The sequence below is a fragment of the Hylaeus anthracinus genome, unplaced genomic scaffold (genome assembly GCF_026225885.1).
Source record: "Hylaeus anthracinus isolate JK02 unplaced genomic scaffold, UHH_iyHylAnth1.0_haploid 11982, whole genome shotgun sequence".
NCBI lineage: Eukaryota > Metazoa > Arthropoda > Insecta > Hymenoptera > Colletidae > Hylaeus > Hylaeus anthracinus.
The window spans coordinates 1,627,898-1,644,720 of NW_026534330.1; the positions used below are offsets into that span (position 1 = coordinate 1,627,898).

General features: G+C 44.2%; 1 protein-coding gene across 3 annotated transcripts in view; it reads left to right on the plus strand.

Annotated features, from left to right (window-relative positions):
* Positions 1-1,410: 1,410 nt before the first annotated feature.
* Positions 1,411-16,823, plus strand: part of LOC128886138 (uncharacterized) — a 125,256-nt gene continuing 109,843 nt past the window's right edge. For all 3 annotated transcript variants that reach the window (XM_054140742.1, XM_054140744.1, XM_054140743.1), the window contains exon 1: positions 1,411-2,660. The gene's annotated coding sequence lies outside the window, so the exon portion shown is untranslated. The remainder of the gene's footprint in view (positions 2,661-16,823) is intronic.

Here is a 16,823-nt window from a genome sequence, read left to right on the forward strand (position 1 = left end):
ACTGGGGTAATCGTCACCCCTGCGAAACGAATCGCCGATAAGCGGTGACGATGACAGCGGCACCTCATTCTGGGCGTAAAAAGTAGGAGGGTCTTAGATGGGGTTGTTCGACAGTCCCGCCTGACGTCATTGGCCGGCACTGCGCCCTGGCGATTCTGCGCAAGGGTGGCAGTTGACTTTGCTGATCTGCGCCGTGGATCTTAGCAAACTCCTTCGTTACGCGTTCTTGGAGTTTCCGACGCTAAAATTTGTTGAAACTCGTCAGTCTTACGGGAAGGTACTCGAACAACGATGCCAATTTTACACAGATTAACACTAAACGCCGACCAATTTGATCGACGTACTTCAAATTTCTATTAACAATAGTTTTACTCTTTATGGGCAACTATTGTACACAGACAATTAATTTTATCGATAGAAATTGCTTTTCACCTCTTCAATAAATAAGATATAGTTATACGTTAATAAGACCCGTTGCAAACGATTATCGCCCAACCTACCGCAAACGTCTGCCCAGCGTCAATGAGAAAAAGGCACCATATTCTCGCACGGAAAAACTTGAATTACATTTCACAATAGTCAACATCCTTTGCTCTTCATTTTACAAATTGAATCTTGCTGGTGTATCAATCGCTAATGGAATCGCCAAATCGACGAATCCGCTAAACGAAAGCGGATCGCAACAATCCGAATTGCAAACCAATTCGATGAATCCTCGAATTTGAACGAGAAGGTAGAATATTCCACAATGTTCATTATCGACAAATCCTCATCTCGCGAACCAAACTCGTACCCTGATGACTTCGGTTATCAGCATTACGCCTAGGATGGTCCAAGCCTCGGTCCAGGCCGAAGAAGAGAGACAGTTGATCTTTATCGAAGAGAATCAACCATCGGTCTCCTCGAGCAAACTTGTAGACCCACCCACAGACTGCTGCACCCCCACCACGGCGAGGGTGCATCCGCGATAAGAAGAAGAAGCACGTGGACGAAGCATCGAAAGCAGCCGCAGGGCGCAACACGCCGCTCGCCAGCCGGTGGACGAGTGCGCGACAGTAGACGAAGACCAGAAGAACTCTTGGACGGTCTGCGCGACGGTGGCAGGCGTCCCGTCCTTGTTCGTCTCGTGTCCGATTCTCTCCGTCTAGCTCCGATGCAGTCGGAGCGGCAGAAGACCCGGCGAACCGTTCGGGTCGGACAGAGACGTCGAAGACAGAACTGCGTGGGGAGACTCGGTCGGCTGGCGGAACGCTATCGAGGTGGGGAGTCGGGGACGAGGTGGAACGACACGAAGGCGGGGAGAACGCGACGCGACGTGTCGTTCCGTCTGACGGGGTGGGGCATCGTTCCAGTGGCCGTGGTGGGAGCCGCGAACCGTGGATCGGCTCCGCGACGTTTGGAGGGGGTAGAGTAGCAACACCGCTCCCCACCACTCTGTCTCTCTCTCACCCTTCGGAGGGGTTCAGTCATCTCGCGCCAGCCGAGCCACGCGCACTTGCTTGTTTCACATTCTGGCCTCGGTGAAAGACTCTCTCCGCTCCGGACGCTACCGTCCGCACACGCGTGCTCTTTCGACCGTGTCGCACCCCGTGTCATCGGGGTTGTGAACGGCTCCGATAATTCTGATTCGCGTTGACGGTCGTTCCTCCAACGCGTGCTCGCGACAAGTCTAGCCTGCCTTCGTCGTGATCACCAAGCACCCAGGGCACACGGGAACCACAGACCGCCCCCTCTGGACGGAAGCCACGGAACATCCCCACTTCTTGGCCAATCGAAGCCTCCCCCACCAAGTGTCGGAGCCGGAGAGTTCCGTGGCGAAGCAGAAGACATACCGTGTACCGAGTTTTACGGGTGGAGAACCTGCGGATACGTAACGATCATCCCCCCAAAAACGGAGTATCGCTTCACGGCGAAGGATACTCCGTGGTTTTTCTCCGCGAAACCCGTGTTGCTTCGCCGGATCTCGTCGGTTTTTGTATCTTTCCGCGGCTCGTTGGTCGTCCTGTGCACGCGTGCACGCCCCACCCCCACGGGACCGCTGCCACCACCAGCTTGGAACACACACCCCCTCCCCACCCCCGCCGCGAAGTCGGCGAGCCAGTTCAGAGCGAGGACAGCGGCATCATCACGCGTCTCGACTGCTTCTCCCCGTGGACGGATCGGTGGTGACCCGGGAACTTCCGGTTCGCACGGCTCTGAGGGTGGCGAAGGTCGGTACGCGTCGCGGTTGAAAAAGTGATGCGTTGTCGGATCGGTTTTGGTTGACAGTGCGACGCCCGGGAAACACGCCTCAGTGGTTGATTGTTCGTGGACGGTGTGATTAGGCGAGTGATTTTATTCGTGACGAGTGTGACACATCGGAAACCTCCGCCGACGTTTTTGGTGATCTGCCCTCGGTTTTTATACACTGAACTGCTATATCGAGCGATGTCGGAGTGACATCCACGAACCTGGACAGCACGTACTATCGCGACAGCGAGTGATGAGACACGACGACAGCCAGTCGGTTGGACTTGTCCTCGGTTAGAAGAGTCGACCGTCCAAGAATCACGAGGACGAGGAATCAAGGCGTGTCGTGGTTTCACCGTGTTCCACGAGGACTATGCTGGGCAACGATCGAGCACTCACCGGAGGAAACTTGGATAATCGCTGAGATCAAGGTAAACGTCACTTGCGCTTGTCAAACGTCCGCGGACGTTGAATTCTGGTTTCTCGAGCAGCGTTCCTTGCCGAGATTCGCGCGATCTGCCAAAGGAGACAAAAGTGAGCCCGGTTGTCTAGTTGAAATAGTCCCAACCAAGCGACAGGAACGTTGCTAAGATCCGAGAAAGCCATCAAACCGGACGGCGGCCGGTTTATTTATAATTTATACGAGCCGGAGGACATCACGCGCGCGTGCAACGACAAAGTGTTCAAATAATGTCGGCGAAACGATGGGTTATTGTAGGGGCGACTGTAAAGCTAGTTGGCAGCTCCTAGCCCGCGTTACATTTTAGAGGTGCGCGAGAGCCCAGGGGAGACGGATTTAGCATCGACGTATTGTTCCATACAGAAGGGAAAAATATAAGTTTACCCGCGTAAATTGTAGTCTGGTAACGCACGCGACTTGTACGCGAAGACGCGTAATTACCTCGCGAGAGGGAATACACGCGTATCGCGTTCTGTTAGAGCGGAAAATTAGCGTTGCTCACTCAGACCCCCACGCGTAGAAATAACCATACGGAAAAGAGAGAGAGAGGAGAGAGAGAGAGAGAGAGAGAGAGAGAGAGAGATATGATTTTTTCGTGACGATGTTATCTGCGAGATTTAAGCAAGCCCCACGGAAAGAAACGCGATATCGAGGTGCCGCCGGGGTGGCGAGGGTGAATTTTTATGGCGAACTGTTGGCCTCGACGATTCCTTCCTTCGTCGGGAGCCTGTAATCAGAATCGCTAGCCACGATAAGCCTTCCCTTTAAATCTTTTCTCGTTCAGCTACTCGTGAATTCAACTGTGTGAAGTTCTAATGACACAGGGACTCGTTGCAAATGCGGACTGTAATCATGGTCGTTTCGAGTGGGATAAAGACTTTCTGAACTCTACGGATATTGTTGCTTTCGATGATTGCGTGCATTTCCGTGGCTCAATGTTCGATCGTCTTCGGGGATTTGAACCCTGCTAAGTTTCTCTGCGACATTCTTTTTAGTCGTAACCACCTCAGTAGTTTACTTTTCTACTGTCAAGTCAGAGTTGAAACAATAAACGAGTTGGATTCATGATTCGAACCTCGAAATAGATATTTCGTAAGAAACATTCATTTCGTTGTTGTAATGCGTAAAAGTGTTCGAATTCTATTATGTTCACGTATAATCGAAGAATATTTCATGTTCAATTACTTCGTGAATAAATTTCATGCTTAGATAAACTGAGTCATGCGTGACGTTTACGTATTTGACTTGTAAACAACGTTTTTCATCCACTCAATTTTTGTATTATAATTATCATATGCGGCCATAGAAGTTCTATTTATCTATAAGATTCTTCTAACACAGTTTCACAAGAACGCCTAGAATTGAGACAAACGCTCTGCTGCTCATTTTCCTTCAAAGAATTTTAATCGAATCGATCATGTCAGAACAAGTGTCGTTGTTGTTTTTTTTCTTATACAAGACGAACGTGAATAATTGTCGAAATCTATTAGAGATCGGATGTAATCCGTTCCATTTATTTCGTACATGCTGTAACCAGAGTGGGACAAAAGAAGTAATTAATTGATTAAAAAAGTATCAGTAATGCGCATTTGGAAACCGAATCATAATGTATACGTTCCTTAATCGTATTCATAAGAAACCGCAGTGGAAGTATCGTTTCCCAAACATGACGTGTTTCCAGTCTTAAATGCGCGTACCGATGTAGACGATTACAAGAGCGAGCCAAGAAAAAGTGCCGAATTGAATTATTCAATTCAGTTTAGAAGCGCCGAGAATTGAATTATTCAATTTAGATTACAAGGAAGAAATTCGAAAAAAATATCGACTCGGTCGGCTTTCGTAATCACCGGCGCATATAGACGTCTGTCACGTTGGCTCGTCCTTCGATATCGATCTTCGATTTCTTTACTCTCGAAAAACGAACACCATCGCGGCGAAATCTCGTCCCAAAAACGTCCGCGAATTCGGTTAAGAAACTGATCGGAGCGACGAAAGGAACCGTAAACAACCGCCGCGCCGATGAAAAAAGACCAGCAACGTAGTGGGGCCCGAGTGAATGGAAGAAATGAAGAAATGAAGAAATCAAGGGAAAAACGTAGAGAGCCGCGAACGGGCGTACTTGTTGATACACGGCGAATCTCTTGAAAAGAAGGAAAGGACGAAGGTAGAGAAAGGGAGAAAAAGAGAGCGCGGGGGAACGTAAGGAGGGAAGAAAACCTCGAAACAATTGGAGGCGCGGAGGCGGCCGCATTTCATGTTGGCTGGCATCGGCTCCCTTTAAAGAGTCTCTTGCTTTTTGTTAGCTCTTCGAAAATTATGATTGTTTGTCCGCGAGATTTACTGCTCCAGGGGGGCCTCCTCGATGCGGTATAACGTAGTCGAGGTGCCCTCCAGGGGCACCCAAAGACTTTTGCCGAGAAGGGAAGCGGTTTACAGAGATTAGAGAATCAGGAACGTCACGATATATGCTCTCTGTCGCGCTACCGAATCGCGTCCCTTCTCTTCCTGCATCTCCGCCGGCCTTCCTTTTCTACTTCTTTTTTCATCGCACCGTTGTTTGTTTATCGCGCCCCATTCCGCGTAATCTGGTCGCGGAGATTAACGGTGTATGAATAAGCTGATTCGGCCTGACGATTACGAGTTTCCATCGGGGAGGCTGTGGTTCGAATGGAATCCTACGTTTCGCGATACGTCGAGTTGGTTGCCGGTACAGGTGTGTATCCTAGGAATCTTCAGGCTTGCGAGAACGTCTAATAGACTTACGATAGCTTCGACAGTTGAGAACATCGTGAAAGATCATAGATGGTAACAACAATTATTAAAAGTGGTCAAATTGTTTGAGGTATTGCCGTACTTCGTTGGTATTTTGAGGACTCTGAGAACGTCACAGTGAACCTTAAAAACTTTTGACAAATTTAGAACTATGATTTCTTGGAATCTTACAGAATTTCGAGGACTTTGATTCTTGACGGAAGCAACAGTAGAATACTGTTTTGGAGTTATACGAGATGTAATTGTTGGAAACATTTCGGAAATTGTTGGAGAACTTTCAGGCATCCAATGCCTGACAGTGCCAGTGCATAACAACTACTCCAGAATGTTATTATCGAGTTCTTTGATATATAATAGTATTTTACTCCAATTTGGTGGTATCTGAAAATGTCTAATGAGTCCAGAAAGCGCTTAATAGCTTTCAAATTCTAGAATTTCTCGAGATTTCAGGGAATTTGTACGATTTTCATTGTTTGTGAAAATGACACTCAAGTATACCATCGAATTTTTTGAGTGTAATAGTTTCATCAAAAATGGCACGTAGCTACGTCGTCGCGCAATTACTTACTTTGTATGGAATGCGAATACGCTCTGGATTTTTCGTTAATCGTGAATTTTCTTCTTTGTAAAAGAACTTTGCCATTTAATGAAAACCTTTCAGCGGTATCAACGGTAATATTTACTGTAATCCGTAAATATTAATACCCCAGATTAACAAGCGTTTCGAGATTCTGCGGGTACATTAAGGCTTGAAAGGAGGAAAGGATCGGCTGAGAGCCTCTGGCAGCTCGTTTATTAATCTCGCGAGTCGGATATAAACCGATTTTACGTCGGTCCTCTCATTTTCAGGCTCGTAAAAATTAAGCTAATGAATGCGTTCCGTGAATTCCCATGAAAATATTTATTACGATCCGTAATTGAAATAAATTCTTTAGGCTCGCTCTGAATCCGCTCTCATTGGAAAATTGCGGATTTTCTTCTCCCCGTTCCCGATTCAAATTCGAAGATCGACGCGCTCTGGCTCGTAAACCGTTGACTTTTAAACTCGATACACTCGGTATTCCGTTGATTTATTCGGTATCTTATTGTGCCTCCGAACTAAACCCGACCTGGCCATCCCAAAAAGTGGCTTCTCCCTCTTTCTCTCCTCCCTTCTCGAGCTGGCGATCGCTCTATAAATTTCACGAGTCTTTCAAACCCTATATTTTCTCGTTATCCTCGCGTTTTGCACGACACGTTTTATTAAAGTACGATAATTTTACGAGGCGCAGCCTCCAACCCCGTCTTGTTTCTTGTTCGTCTTTTTACCGTCAGCGTTCTACCTAGTCGCCACCCAGGCAGGTTCTCTTTTCCTCTGTTTCATGGCCTCGTTGCCGCGATTTTCGATTCGTAATCGTTCGTGGATCGGGTTTCGCGTGGAAATGGATTCTTCTTGGTCTAACGCGTGTCGAACCACTTGGATTCTTAGCAGTCTCTTTGGATCTTAAAGAAGATTATAGGCAGTCGAAGTGCAACTTGCAACATAACGTACAACTTTATGGGAGCAATCTGGTAGAAGCCAATACCATCTCCAACGAAACAAGTTAGCGTTTTGGATCTCTTGGATTCCGGAGACCTAGGTTAACTGTATGTGACACATTCGCGTACGTTAGGTCTCTGTTGTTTCTGGTAGTTCTAGAGACCCCAGTCAATTTAATATTCGGTCAGTATACGCGAAGGATAACAAATTCTGACTGATCCTTGCGTCCAGTAGACCAAGTGACACGGATTCTCATGTTCCGAACAGAGTGGTTCGATAGGTGTTAAGATTGTATAAGATCGAATGACAATTCTTTCTTAAATAATGCGACGTTTCGCGAATACCGTGTTTAGCATTAAACCTACCGACATTTCACTTATACTTCATTTATACCACGAACCGTCAGTTTCACTGAGCTTTAAAATTAAAAAAATTAATATTCGTATCTTATCTACGTGCAAATTTTGACAAATTATTAAACTCTCAAAGGCATATATATATATATATTCCAATACATATACATACATATACATATTGGAACAGTTTGGAAAGAGTCGTTCGATAGGTCGTGTTAGGTTTAGTGTTAAAATCATTCCTTACGCTCCAGAAATCGAATTACCACACGCCAGTTCCACTGGCGATTAAATATTCGAAACGGTTTCAATCCGAGCCCTTATCGGACGCGCGAAGGACCGTGTCGATCGGTTCAGACTTTAGAAAAACGCATACAATTATCACGAGTCGATCGTCGGATCGTCGAATGGAGGACCAGGAACGTCAGAGCCGACGAAGAAACGGGTCGTTCGCACACGTCCGACTGTACCTTCCTCGAGAACGCAGCTCCGGCAGTAAAAGGCCTAAAGTTTTTAATACTTTCAGTTGTTTTTATGGCGGCTGGCATTTGCTCTTTTTTATTGTTCGTCTCCTCTTTCCTTCTCCCTCGCGGGCAACACGCACACGACCCTTCAACTGCGGTGAAGAGAGGAGCGAGCGAGCGAGCGAGCGAGCGAGAGAGAAGAGGCGAAAGAACGCCGCTGTACACGCGGTGAAAGAGAGCGAGAAGCGAACCGAAGGCAAAGGAGAGAAAGACCTCAGTCAGCCTTCTCTGATGTACGACTCGGCGGTCCGCGTGAAAAAAATCCCATAAACCAGTAAAAAAGCTCGGGGTCTCTGGGCCAGAAGGGATCGAGGGGAGACGAAGAACAGTCGGGACAGGAGAAGAAGAAGAAGAAGAAGAGATGGAGGGCCCAGTATCGCTAAAGGAATTCCTCTTATGACGAACCACGCGTGATTTTCTCTCATTCCCCCTCCCCCCGGACCTTCCGACAGTCCGAATGCGCGCCCCTTCACCTCCCCTTTACAACCATTCTCCTATTTCTTCTTCGTCTTCTTCTTCGGGGTCTGCTTCTGCCCCTCGGCCGCTGCTTCGACGCGGCCGTGAAACCGCGCGATCTCGATGCACGAATTAAAAAGCGAAGACAGAAGAATTTCGAATGACTAATGACGGCCACATGTGCCCGCGTCGCGTCTATTCTTCTTCGCGGCCCTTACCATCTCGGTGAACACGAGGATATTGCTGTTGGCTCATCGTTCGAAGTCTCTATTGGTCCGCCACTCGTTGCTTTGCTTGGCTTTGGAATTCAGTCGTGCCACGCGGCTCCGAGGAGAACGTTGATGAATCTGTTTAGAGAAACTCTTTATATAAATTATGTATGTATAAATCTGTTTTGTCTACTTTTTGCTGTCGGTGTACATAAATATTACTGTTTTCGCGAATTAGAGCGAAATATCGTGGAACATGTTTCTTCGGATCTGCTAGTACAAATGTAATATTTAGGAGGAAACTTAATCACGGAATGGTTAGTTTTGTTTAAAAGATATCATATTTGCCTGATTTGACATTGAGAGTACCTTGATGAAATTCTGTTTTTAAACGATAGTTAGAACGCAAGAATTACTGTAGCGATTCTTCATGGCTTCGGTCGCTGATAAATTTGTCAGTGATTTACAACCTTTCCTCGGCGTTTATATAATGAATTTCTGTCGTTCATCGAGACGGTCAAGAACAGAAGTTTTTTCGCGTGTCTTGTTTGTCACGTTGCTCTCGATGATAGTTACAACGCGGATATGCAAATTTCCGCAGAGCGCGGAACGGCGGGAAGAGAGGAACGAAGGAGAAGGGAAAAAATGTAGGAGGAGCAGAGAGACTACGGATTGTAGTTTTCTGCCGGACTGTAATGGAGTATCGCCGCTCTCTATGAATAGTTATGGCTCGTCTCGCATAAATTAGACCGTAAGAATTAATAGCTAATTCAGCAGGTTTTCAATTATCGTCGAAGCGAGAATTCAGCAATACCGTGGCTTATAAATATGGAGGAGGAACGTTGTTGCTCCCACGACGCGAACGCGAATTTTTCAAAAATAATGCGCGGCTAATTTTCTCGATGGTAATCGAACGCGCGCGGTCGAATAAAATTACCAACCGAGCCACCTGTTCTTCTTATTCTACGATGTCTTTATACCGTTCGTAATTGGCAAATTGAACATTCGAAGCGTCATTCTTTAACAGAAAAAATTTTCTCGGAACTATCTACACAGAAGCGTGCGAGTGTAAAATAATTATAAAGACCGCTGTTTTTTCAGTCCCAACGCTAATATTATTTGTTACGAAACGTAACGTTTCGACTTCTGGTTTTGGTTACAGTTATCGTATTTAAATTTAATAACAACTAGGTTACAAAATATTCTTACCGAGAAAATATAACTAAGAAAAATGATATATTTTCGATATTACAATAAAAATTCAAATATTACGTTTATAATTTTTGACGTATTTTGCAGGTTAGACATTTTTTCAGGTAAAAACCATATTATGCGCATATAAAATTTGCTATACAAACATACACACTTGAACCAAAAATTTTATATCATAAAATTTATAAAATTATTTAATCGTGAACGGAAGTTGAATTCACATCCTTGAGGACATCGGGGAGGGAGAATCATCTTGGAGGGTCGAACAAACTTACAGAACTCGAAAGACCGGCAAACACCGTCGTTGATTAAACAAACCTCTCGAGAACCGAAAAATTCTCGTCGAGAGTTCCGTCGAATCTTCTTGGAATCTTCTTGGAATCTTGAAGAATCGCCAGATATTTTGTACTCTCCGTAATTAAACGAAGAAATTGAGACGATATTTTATGCGATTCAGTACTTGTTTAAAAAAAGGCAGATGAGAATAGTATTGGTCTTGCAAACAAACACTATACGTTCATGGATATTATAGATGAATATATACATCAACTAAACATGTTGGATGAGATAGTCATTCTTAGGTATAATATAAAGATATTTATCACCTTGACAAAAGCCATACATTTATAATATATGAACAAGACATGTGATAAACTTGATATCTGAATAATAGAATTGATTCGTAACCGATATTAGACATTTACGTTATAAAAAGGTCACAAGGTCAAGGTCACCCATTGAAGATAATTATTTTTGTCCCAAATCTGACAGTTGCCATCAGAATTTTTGCGGTGGAGTGTTATTCATGTTTGCACCGAGATATCAGACCTTCTTATGCAATGTTATGAAATTTTATTATGTCCCGAGGTGGACTCGCGAGAGTCGGAAGTGTCAATTTAAATTTATATTTAATGAAGATATTCTTTAGTTCTCAAAGAAACCGTCCTGCGTCTATTTGACAGTAGTAAATTCGGATATAAGAGAGACAATGGAGGTTTTATCGCAGCATCCGTGGCATCCTTTCGCGAAAGGATGTTCCGTGGTGGAACCCCAGCTATCGGCCAAGGATCGTCGAATAGGAGAAAAAGAGAGGGCAAAGATCGAAAGCAGCGTCCGTAATTTCAGATAGAGTCGGTGGCGGGTGTTATTAAACCCGATAGCCCAGCGAATGTTTCTCCCTCGCGGGTGTTCCCCGACTTCAATTTAAATCGGTGACTTTGCTCTTCTGCCTCACTCTCTCCATCCGTTTCATCTCCATGGACGGTGTGTGCGTTGTGGTGCGGACATATATCTGTCCTTCGAGGCAGGAATCCCTTCAGGATCCTCTCGGTCAGCGAACGAAATGGAAAGGAAAGAAACGAGATCTGCATCCCGAGAAAACTACGACGAGTTATTCTGTCGCGATGGGTATCGAATTTAATTTGCCGACGCGAAGAGCCGAGCTTTTCTCGGACGCAATGAAATAAAGCTGTCCCATCGTGGATACACAGCTCAAAGTTGAGTAGTTCACATACTGAAAACCAGTCTGTCGTTTACCGAGGTACCTCGCACTTCTGAAGTTTCACTATGCTGCATAACTTCAACATGTTACACTTCATTGGCGCCGTTCCGATGACGTGCACATAATTTGCAACACTACTCACAAAGTTCAAGTATCATTTACGGTAATATACACTGTATGAACGAAATGAGCGAACAAAACTTCAATCGTACGAGTTTATGAATATTTATGGGAAAATTGAGTGTTTTAAAGTTTTAAAATTTGCACGCTACACGCTAGCGTAGAATTGCATTGAGGTTTCCAGTTGCTCGTATTAATATCTTTGCTGCCAACAATATACACAAAACGGTCTTCATTTGGAACAAAACAACGAATTTTAACGAAGAGACTAATCATTTTTCGGTCAGACGAATCGTAGACATCTGCAAGGTATTCTTACATTCAAAAAGGTGTGATAATCTCGCGACAACGATTACAGAAAAGAAAAGGGATTAAAATTTAATAAAATCGACACTTACTACTCTAGTTGGGAAATAAATGCCGAACCAGAAACATTCTCAGACGAAATTGTGTATCGATAACGCCCGCATTACGACTAAGGCGCGGGTCTACTTACGGGTTAATTAAGATCCAGCGTGATAAATCTCGACCGGTGCCAGTTACACGCGAATTAATGATTTCCATCGATCACGTGGCGCGCACCGATCAATAATCGCTGTGCGAGTAATCAGGCCTCATCGATTTAAATAATTCCTAATTCACGGTTCACTCTGGCGTCGATGTCGATACCAATTGAACCCGCATTCGGTCGTCGGATACCTTTCACGAGGCGCGAACCTGTAGAAAGTCTGAAACCCACCGAGGGCGCCGCGACGTCAGACGTTTAATTACATCCGAAGAAGAGCGTACCGCGTCCTGGCTGAGATCGTTTGTCACGATGGACCACTGACAAGTCAATGCCGTGTTCTGGAGTCAAAGAAATCGTTCATCATTTCGCAGCAGTGTATATCTCTTATTCGAACGATCCTCGCATTCGGTTGAATGTTTTCAGTTAACAAGGGGATGGTCAGCGGTGATAGACGTCGATTTCACTAAAATCTCTATGTAACGCACTGAATTAACGAAGTGAATGAATAAAACTTAAATTATAAGCGCGCATACATTTTTATCAGAGGAAACGATGCCTTTTGAATTTTTCTAAGAAACTTGGCAAAGATGCTAGTTTCTAACACAACAACAAAATTTCTTTGAAAACTGTCAAAGTACCGGGTCTATTTATGGTTATGTCTACTATTCTAAATGTCATTATAGAGGACAAGTTCAAATTTTCAAGAAAGTTGTCGAGTTCTTCGGAATCGAAGCTCACTGCGGTGGGCTCTTCGCACGCTTTTACACCGCGCAATTAAGCCGGCTGATAACAGCCGATAACAGGTTCCAGACGCGTTCGTGGTTGCTCCTGCTGGCCCATCGAAGTTCAGGGCTCCGAAATTGGCCACGGTCGAGCACGAGTGCGCGAGGAAGTTCTCAGAGTCGTGGCGAGATAAGCGAGACACTCCGCGTGGCTTGTGGTTCGAGATTCCTGAAACAGATGTTAATGGTCGAGAATGGTGTCCTGATGTGGGTTAATCAGAGATTCCAAATCGGGAGGTACCTCTTTGTTGGAATTCAAGATACTTGGTCTCTTAGTCAATATCTTTATACAATAATAAAGGGTTTCCCAAAAGCGACTTTCGGAGTTTGGTTTTCAGTATGCCTGTCAGCGTAGTCGTGGTGGATACTTAAACGAAGTTGTTTCTTTGTTCAAATGTACTTTCATTTATAATAAATTCGGATATAATCCATATCACTTGTGTTAAAAAAAAAAAAAACAAAATACTAACGCCTCTTTCGAGATATTCTTTATTCTGGTAATTTCAAAAATAGGTGAAATGAACAATCTTTGCTCGGTGGACGTAGATTTTTATCCTTTCTTTCTGATATTTTATGAATTCTTCGTAAATTTGAGGAATATCTAGAACTAAAATACTCATGAAACTTCAAGCATAAACACAGTATGAGGATTATGTAATAGCTTCGGTTAGAAATTCCTGAAGTTACTAGCTCTTAAGTGCTAAATGATCGAAGTCTGACAGTTTCTAGAACTATAGTTTACAAACATACTCCAAATTTACTGTTCTCAAAACTCTGAAACTCTATTCGCTCAGTCACTAATAGACTGGGTTATCCCAAAAAAAAAAACTGCTCCAGACGATATTTGGGATACTAGTTACAAAGTTCATATATTGCGAAGCTTTCAAAGGTTATATTATTTTATTTAGTCCGTATAGATTCCTAGAACTTCTAGAAGTAGATCACTTTACAGTGATCCAATTGATATCAGTGAGCGAACAATAATAGACAATCAGTTTTAGTTATTAGTTTTAATTTAAAAAGAAATAGAACTCCTATTCTCGAATTGCCTTGTAACCAATACCAAAATAGATCTTGCTTGTAACATATCAGGAAGCACTCTTTCACGAATTGCTTCCAATATTTCATCTCTGTTTCATCAAAAGCTCTATTTAAGTTAAAAAGTAACTTCAGAAACGTCTTACGAAACTATCATCACAAAATGTTACGCGGATAGAATTCGTTCGGGTTCTAGAATATTCCCAAAATCTATTATCGGTAGATTCTTAGATCGTCTGGAAATAAAAGTCACTTGACAGAGACTCAATTGACCCGATGTCAATTCCCTGAAGATCAGTAGTAGTAAACAGTCGATATTGCAGACTATTGCATTAGAGTTAAATAATCCTGGTTCTACAAATCTAAGCTCTAGGGACTCGATTAGATCAACCTATGTAAACAGGTTTATGCCAGGCGATTCCAAGCGTAGAAATCTGTCATCACCATTGCTAGCGAATAGTCCGGACATCAGCATCCAACATAATTTTTTAGAATCGCAAGCTCAAGAGTTTGTTACCAACAAATGTTAGTTAACATTCCAGACCGTCAATATGGCCACAAGAAATTTCCTAGGAAATATACGTTAAAACCTTTATGTTTTAATACAGTTCGTATCTCCTTTCTCCTAATAAAAAAGGTGATACGCTGAAGACGCTGTGTGTTTGGCGCTTCCGGCCGATCAGCCAAGAAAACTCTTGGAAGTCAGGAGGAAAGAGGAAGTGGCTCGAAGCCAGAGGACACCGATGCCCGTGACGGGCGCGACCGGTTCTCCGGATCGCGTTTTCATCGACGCAACTCCGCGCTCGTGTCGCCACGAGTTCGACCGTTATTCAGGAATTAATTCATAATTAGAGCGGCCCACCTATGGGGAGCCTAACCCACATTCCAGCCGCCAGCTGTCCCCGCCAGCAGCCTCGCGTTTCCAGCTTTTCTTTTTTTTCCTTTCGTCTCTTTTTCCCTGTTGCTTCGAACACTCCCGTCCTCCTCTCTCTCTCCTTCGCCTCTTTGTGGCTGGCCACGTCTCCCTCGTCTGCTCTCACCTACACACGCGTTATTTTGCATCGCTTCGTCGCGTTACCTGCACACCGCCGTGCCGCGCCGCGCCGCGCCGCGCCGCGCCGCTCGTTCGCACTGTGTCGCTCTACGGGCGAACTGGTCCCAAGTGGATCAGCTGATTGCTGTTTCGCGATCGCCTCCGGATCGGGGCTTTTCTGCCAGCGCCAGGGGAGGTCCTTGCATTGTTCTTAAGCGGATTTTCTCGACGAGATCTCGCCATCTCTCCACGCCGGATCTGTCGTCTCTACCTGACGACTCTTCTTCGGAATCTGCTCCTTTCAGTTGTTTGCTCGGGGAACGAGGCACTGGTACCAGCTACAATAGATACGTTACATGTTACTGTAGCAGATTAGTATTAGTGTATTAGAAAGTTAGAAGGTCCTGGGGACACGAAATGAAATCTATGCATTCCGTGAGATCTATTTAGACGAAAAAGGGTTCGACACTTAACGAATTTTAAGCCGAGAAATTGACGATGAACTTGATACGTCCGGAAGGGTTCTTAAATCCTACTACTCTGTCTATGTGGACTCTGTACATTTTTAAAACTTTTAGAGATAAATCATTCATCACTCCTCGCAACTGGCATTGGAATACTAATCACGATAGACAGACGATGTTAAGTATTGCTGCTAATGCTAAATTAGTATTAGTGTAGTACCGCTACTTTTCGCTAGATTGAGCCACAAGATCAGAGTAAGGCATTTTTTTAAATATCCTTGGTCTCCTGTCGTGAAACGTATTCTTTTATATTATTTCTATTTAAGAAAATAAACTTCCGTCGTGTGGCTCTTACAAAAACACAAAATGTTACGAAGAGTGTGCGACAAGGTCGTGGCAGAAGCCCAAGGATCTTTTCAAATTTTTCAGTCTGAACTTGTGGCTTAATCTAGTAGAATGTACCACGTGCAATCTCGAAGAACGAGACTCGAGATATAATCGAACATTCCCAACCTGTACTTTTTCATTCCAAGTCGAAGTATTTCTCCGAAGGGTGTCTGAGAAAAATAATTTCATTCATCCCGATTGTTCGCGAGCGACGTTTCGCAACGAGTTCGCGTGTCATCGAATGCGTGGGAGATGGGAGACGAGGAGGCGGCTCGAGAGGATTAGAAAGTCGATTTCGCGAATCCAAATTCGAGGCGGTGCGATCGAACCGGGCAGGAATTTCATCCGCGGGTCTTTGCACCCGGAGGATTCCAGCGGCGTCATTTATGGAACGGACAAGACACGCCATTAGATTTATGATTATGCAGCACGAGGCTTTATATTTATGAAAGGCACCAACACACGCGCGTGGCCAGATGTGACGTTAATCCGATTGCCGGTAGAAACTCCCGCGGGACCGGCCAGTTCGATTCAGATCACCTGATTTACAAATTTATCGCTGCCGGATCGTCGGTGGGTAAGCGTTTCTCGTTAACGAACATCACGATACGAAAACACGTGAAAAAGCGTGTACGTTTCTTTGTTGCTCTCGCGTCATGCTGCCTTTGTTTAAGACGAGAGTTAGATAAGCCTAATAGTTCATTTCAACGTTTCAACCCTTACGCGGGGTCTCCTTGGAAAACTTATTTCTTTCATCAAAGTTTTCGTTTCGGTCAAAAGTATTTTCGACCCAGGGAAAATTTAAAGATAATGCCAATCACAAAGTATACAATATCCCGCTTACTGTTAATTTTACTTTTTATTATAATAGAAGCGATAATACAAGATTTTGCCAATTATTTTTTTACGTCACTTTCGATACTTTTACATTGTACTGTTTTATAAAGACGAATAATATCGTAAAGTTATAAAGATATATGTACGAAGTACGCATTTGTATTGGCCGCTTAATATACATTTAAGGATTATTTTTACACGTATAACTAAATTCCAAGTTTGTACAAACCCACGTTCGTGTCTCTACACATTCTTGGCGGAGATTTTATCTTCTCTCGTTCGAACGTCACGCGTTAATATTCTCGAGCCATAACCGCGAAGGGTTAATTGCAGAAAAAGGGTATTCAATGGTTTGTAAGTTTTATTGAAAATGTTGTAACTTTTGCGTCCACTTCTTCACACGCGAATAAATTCGAACG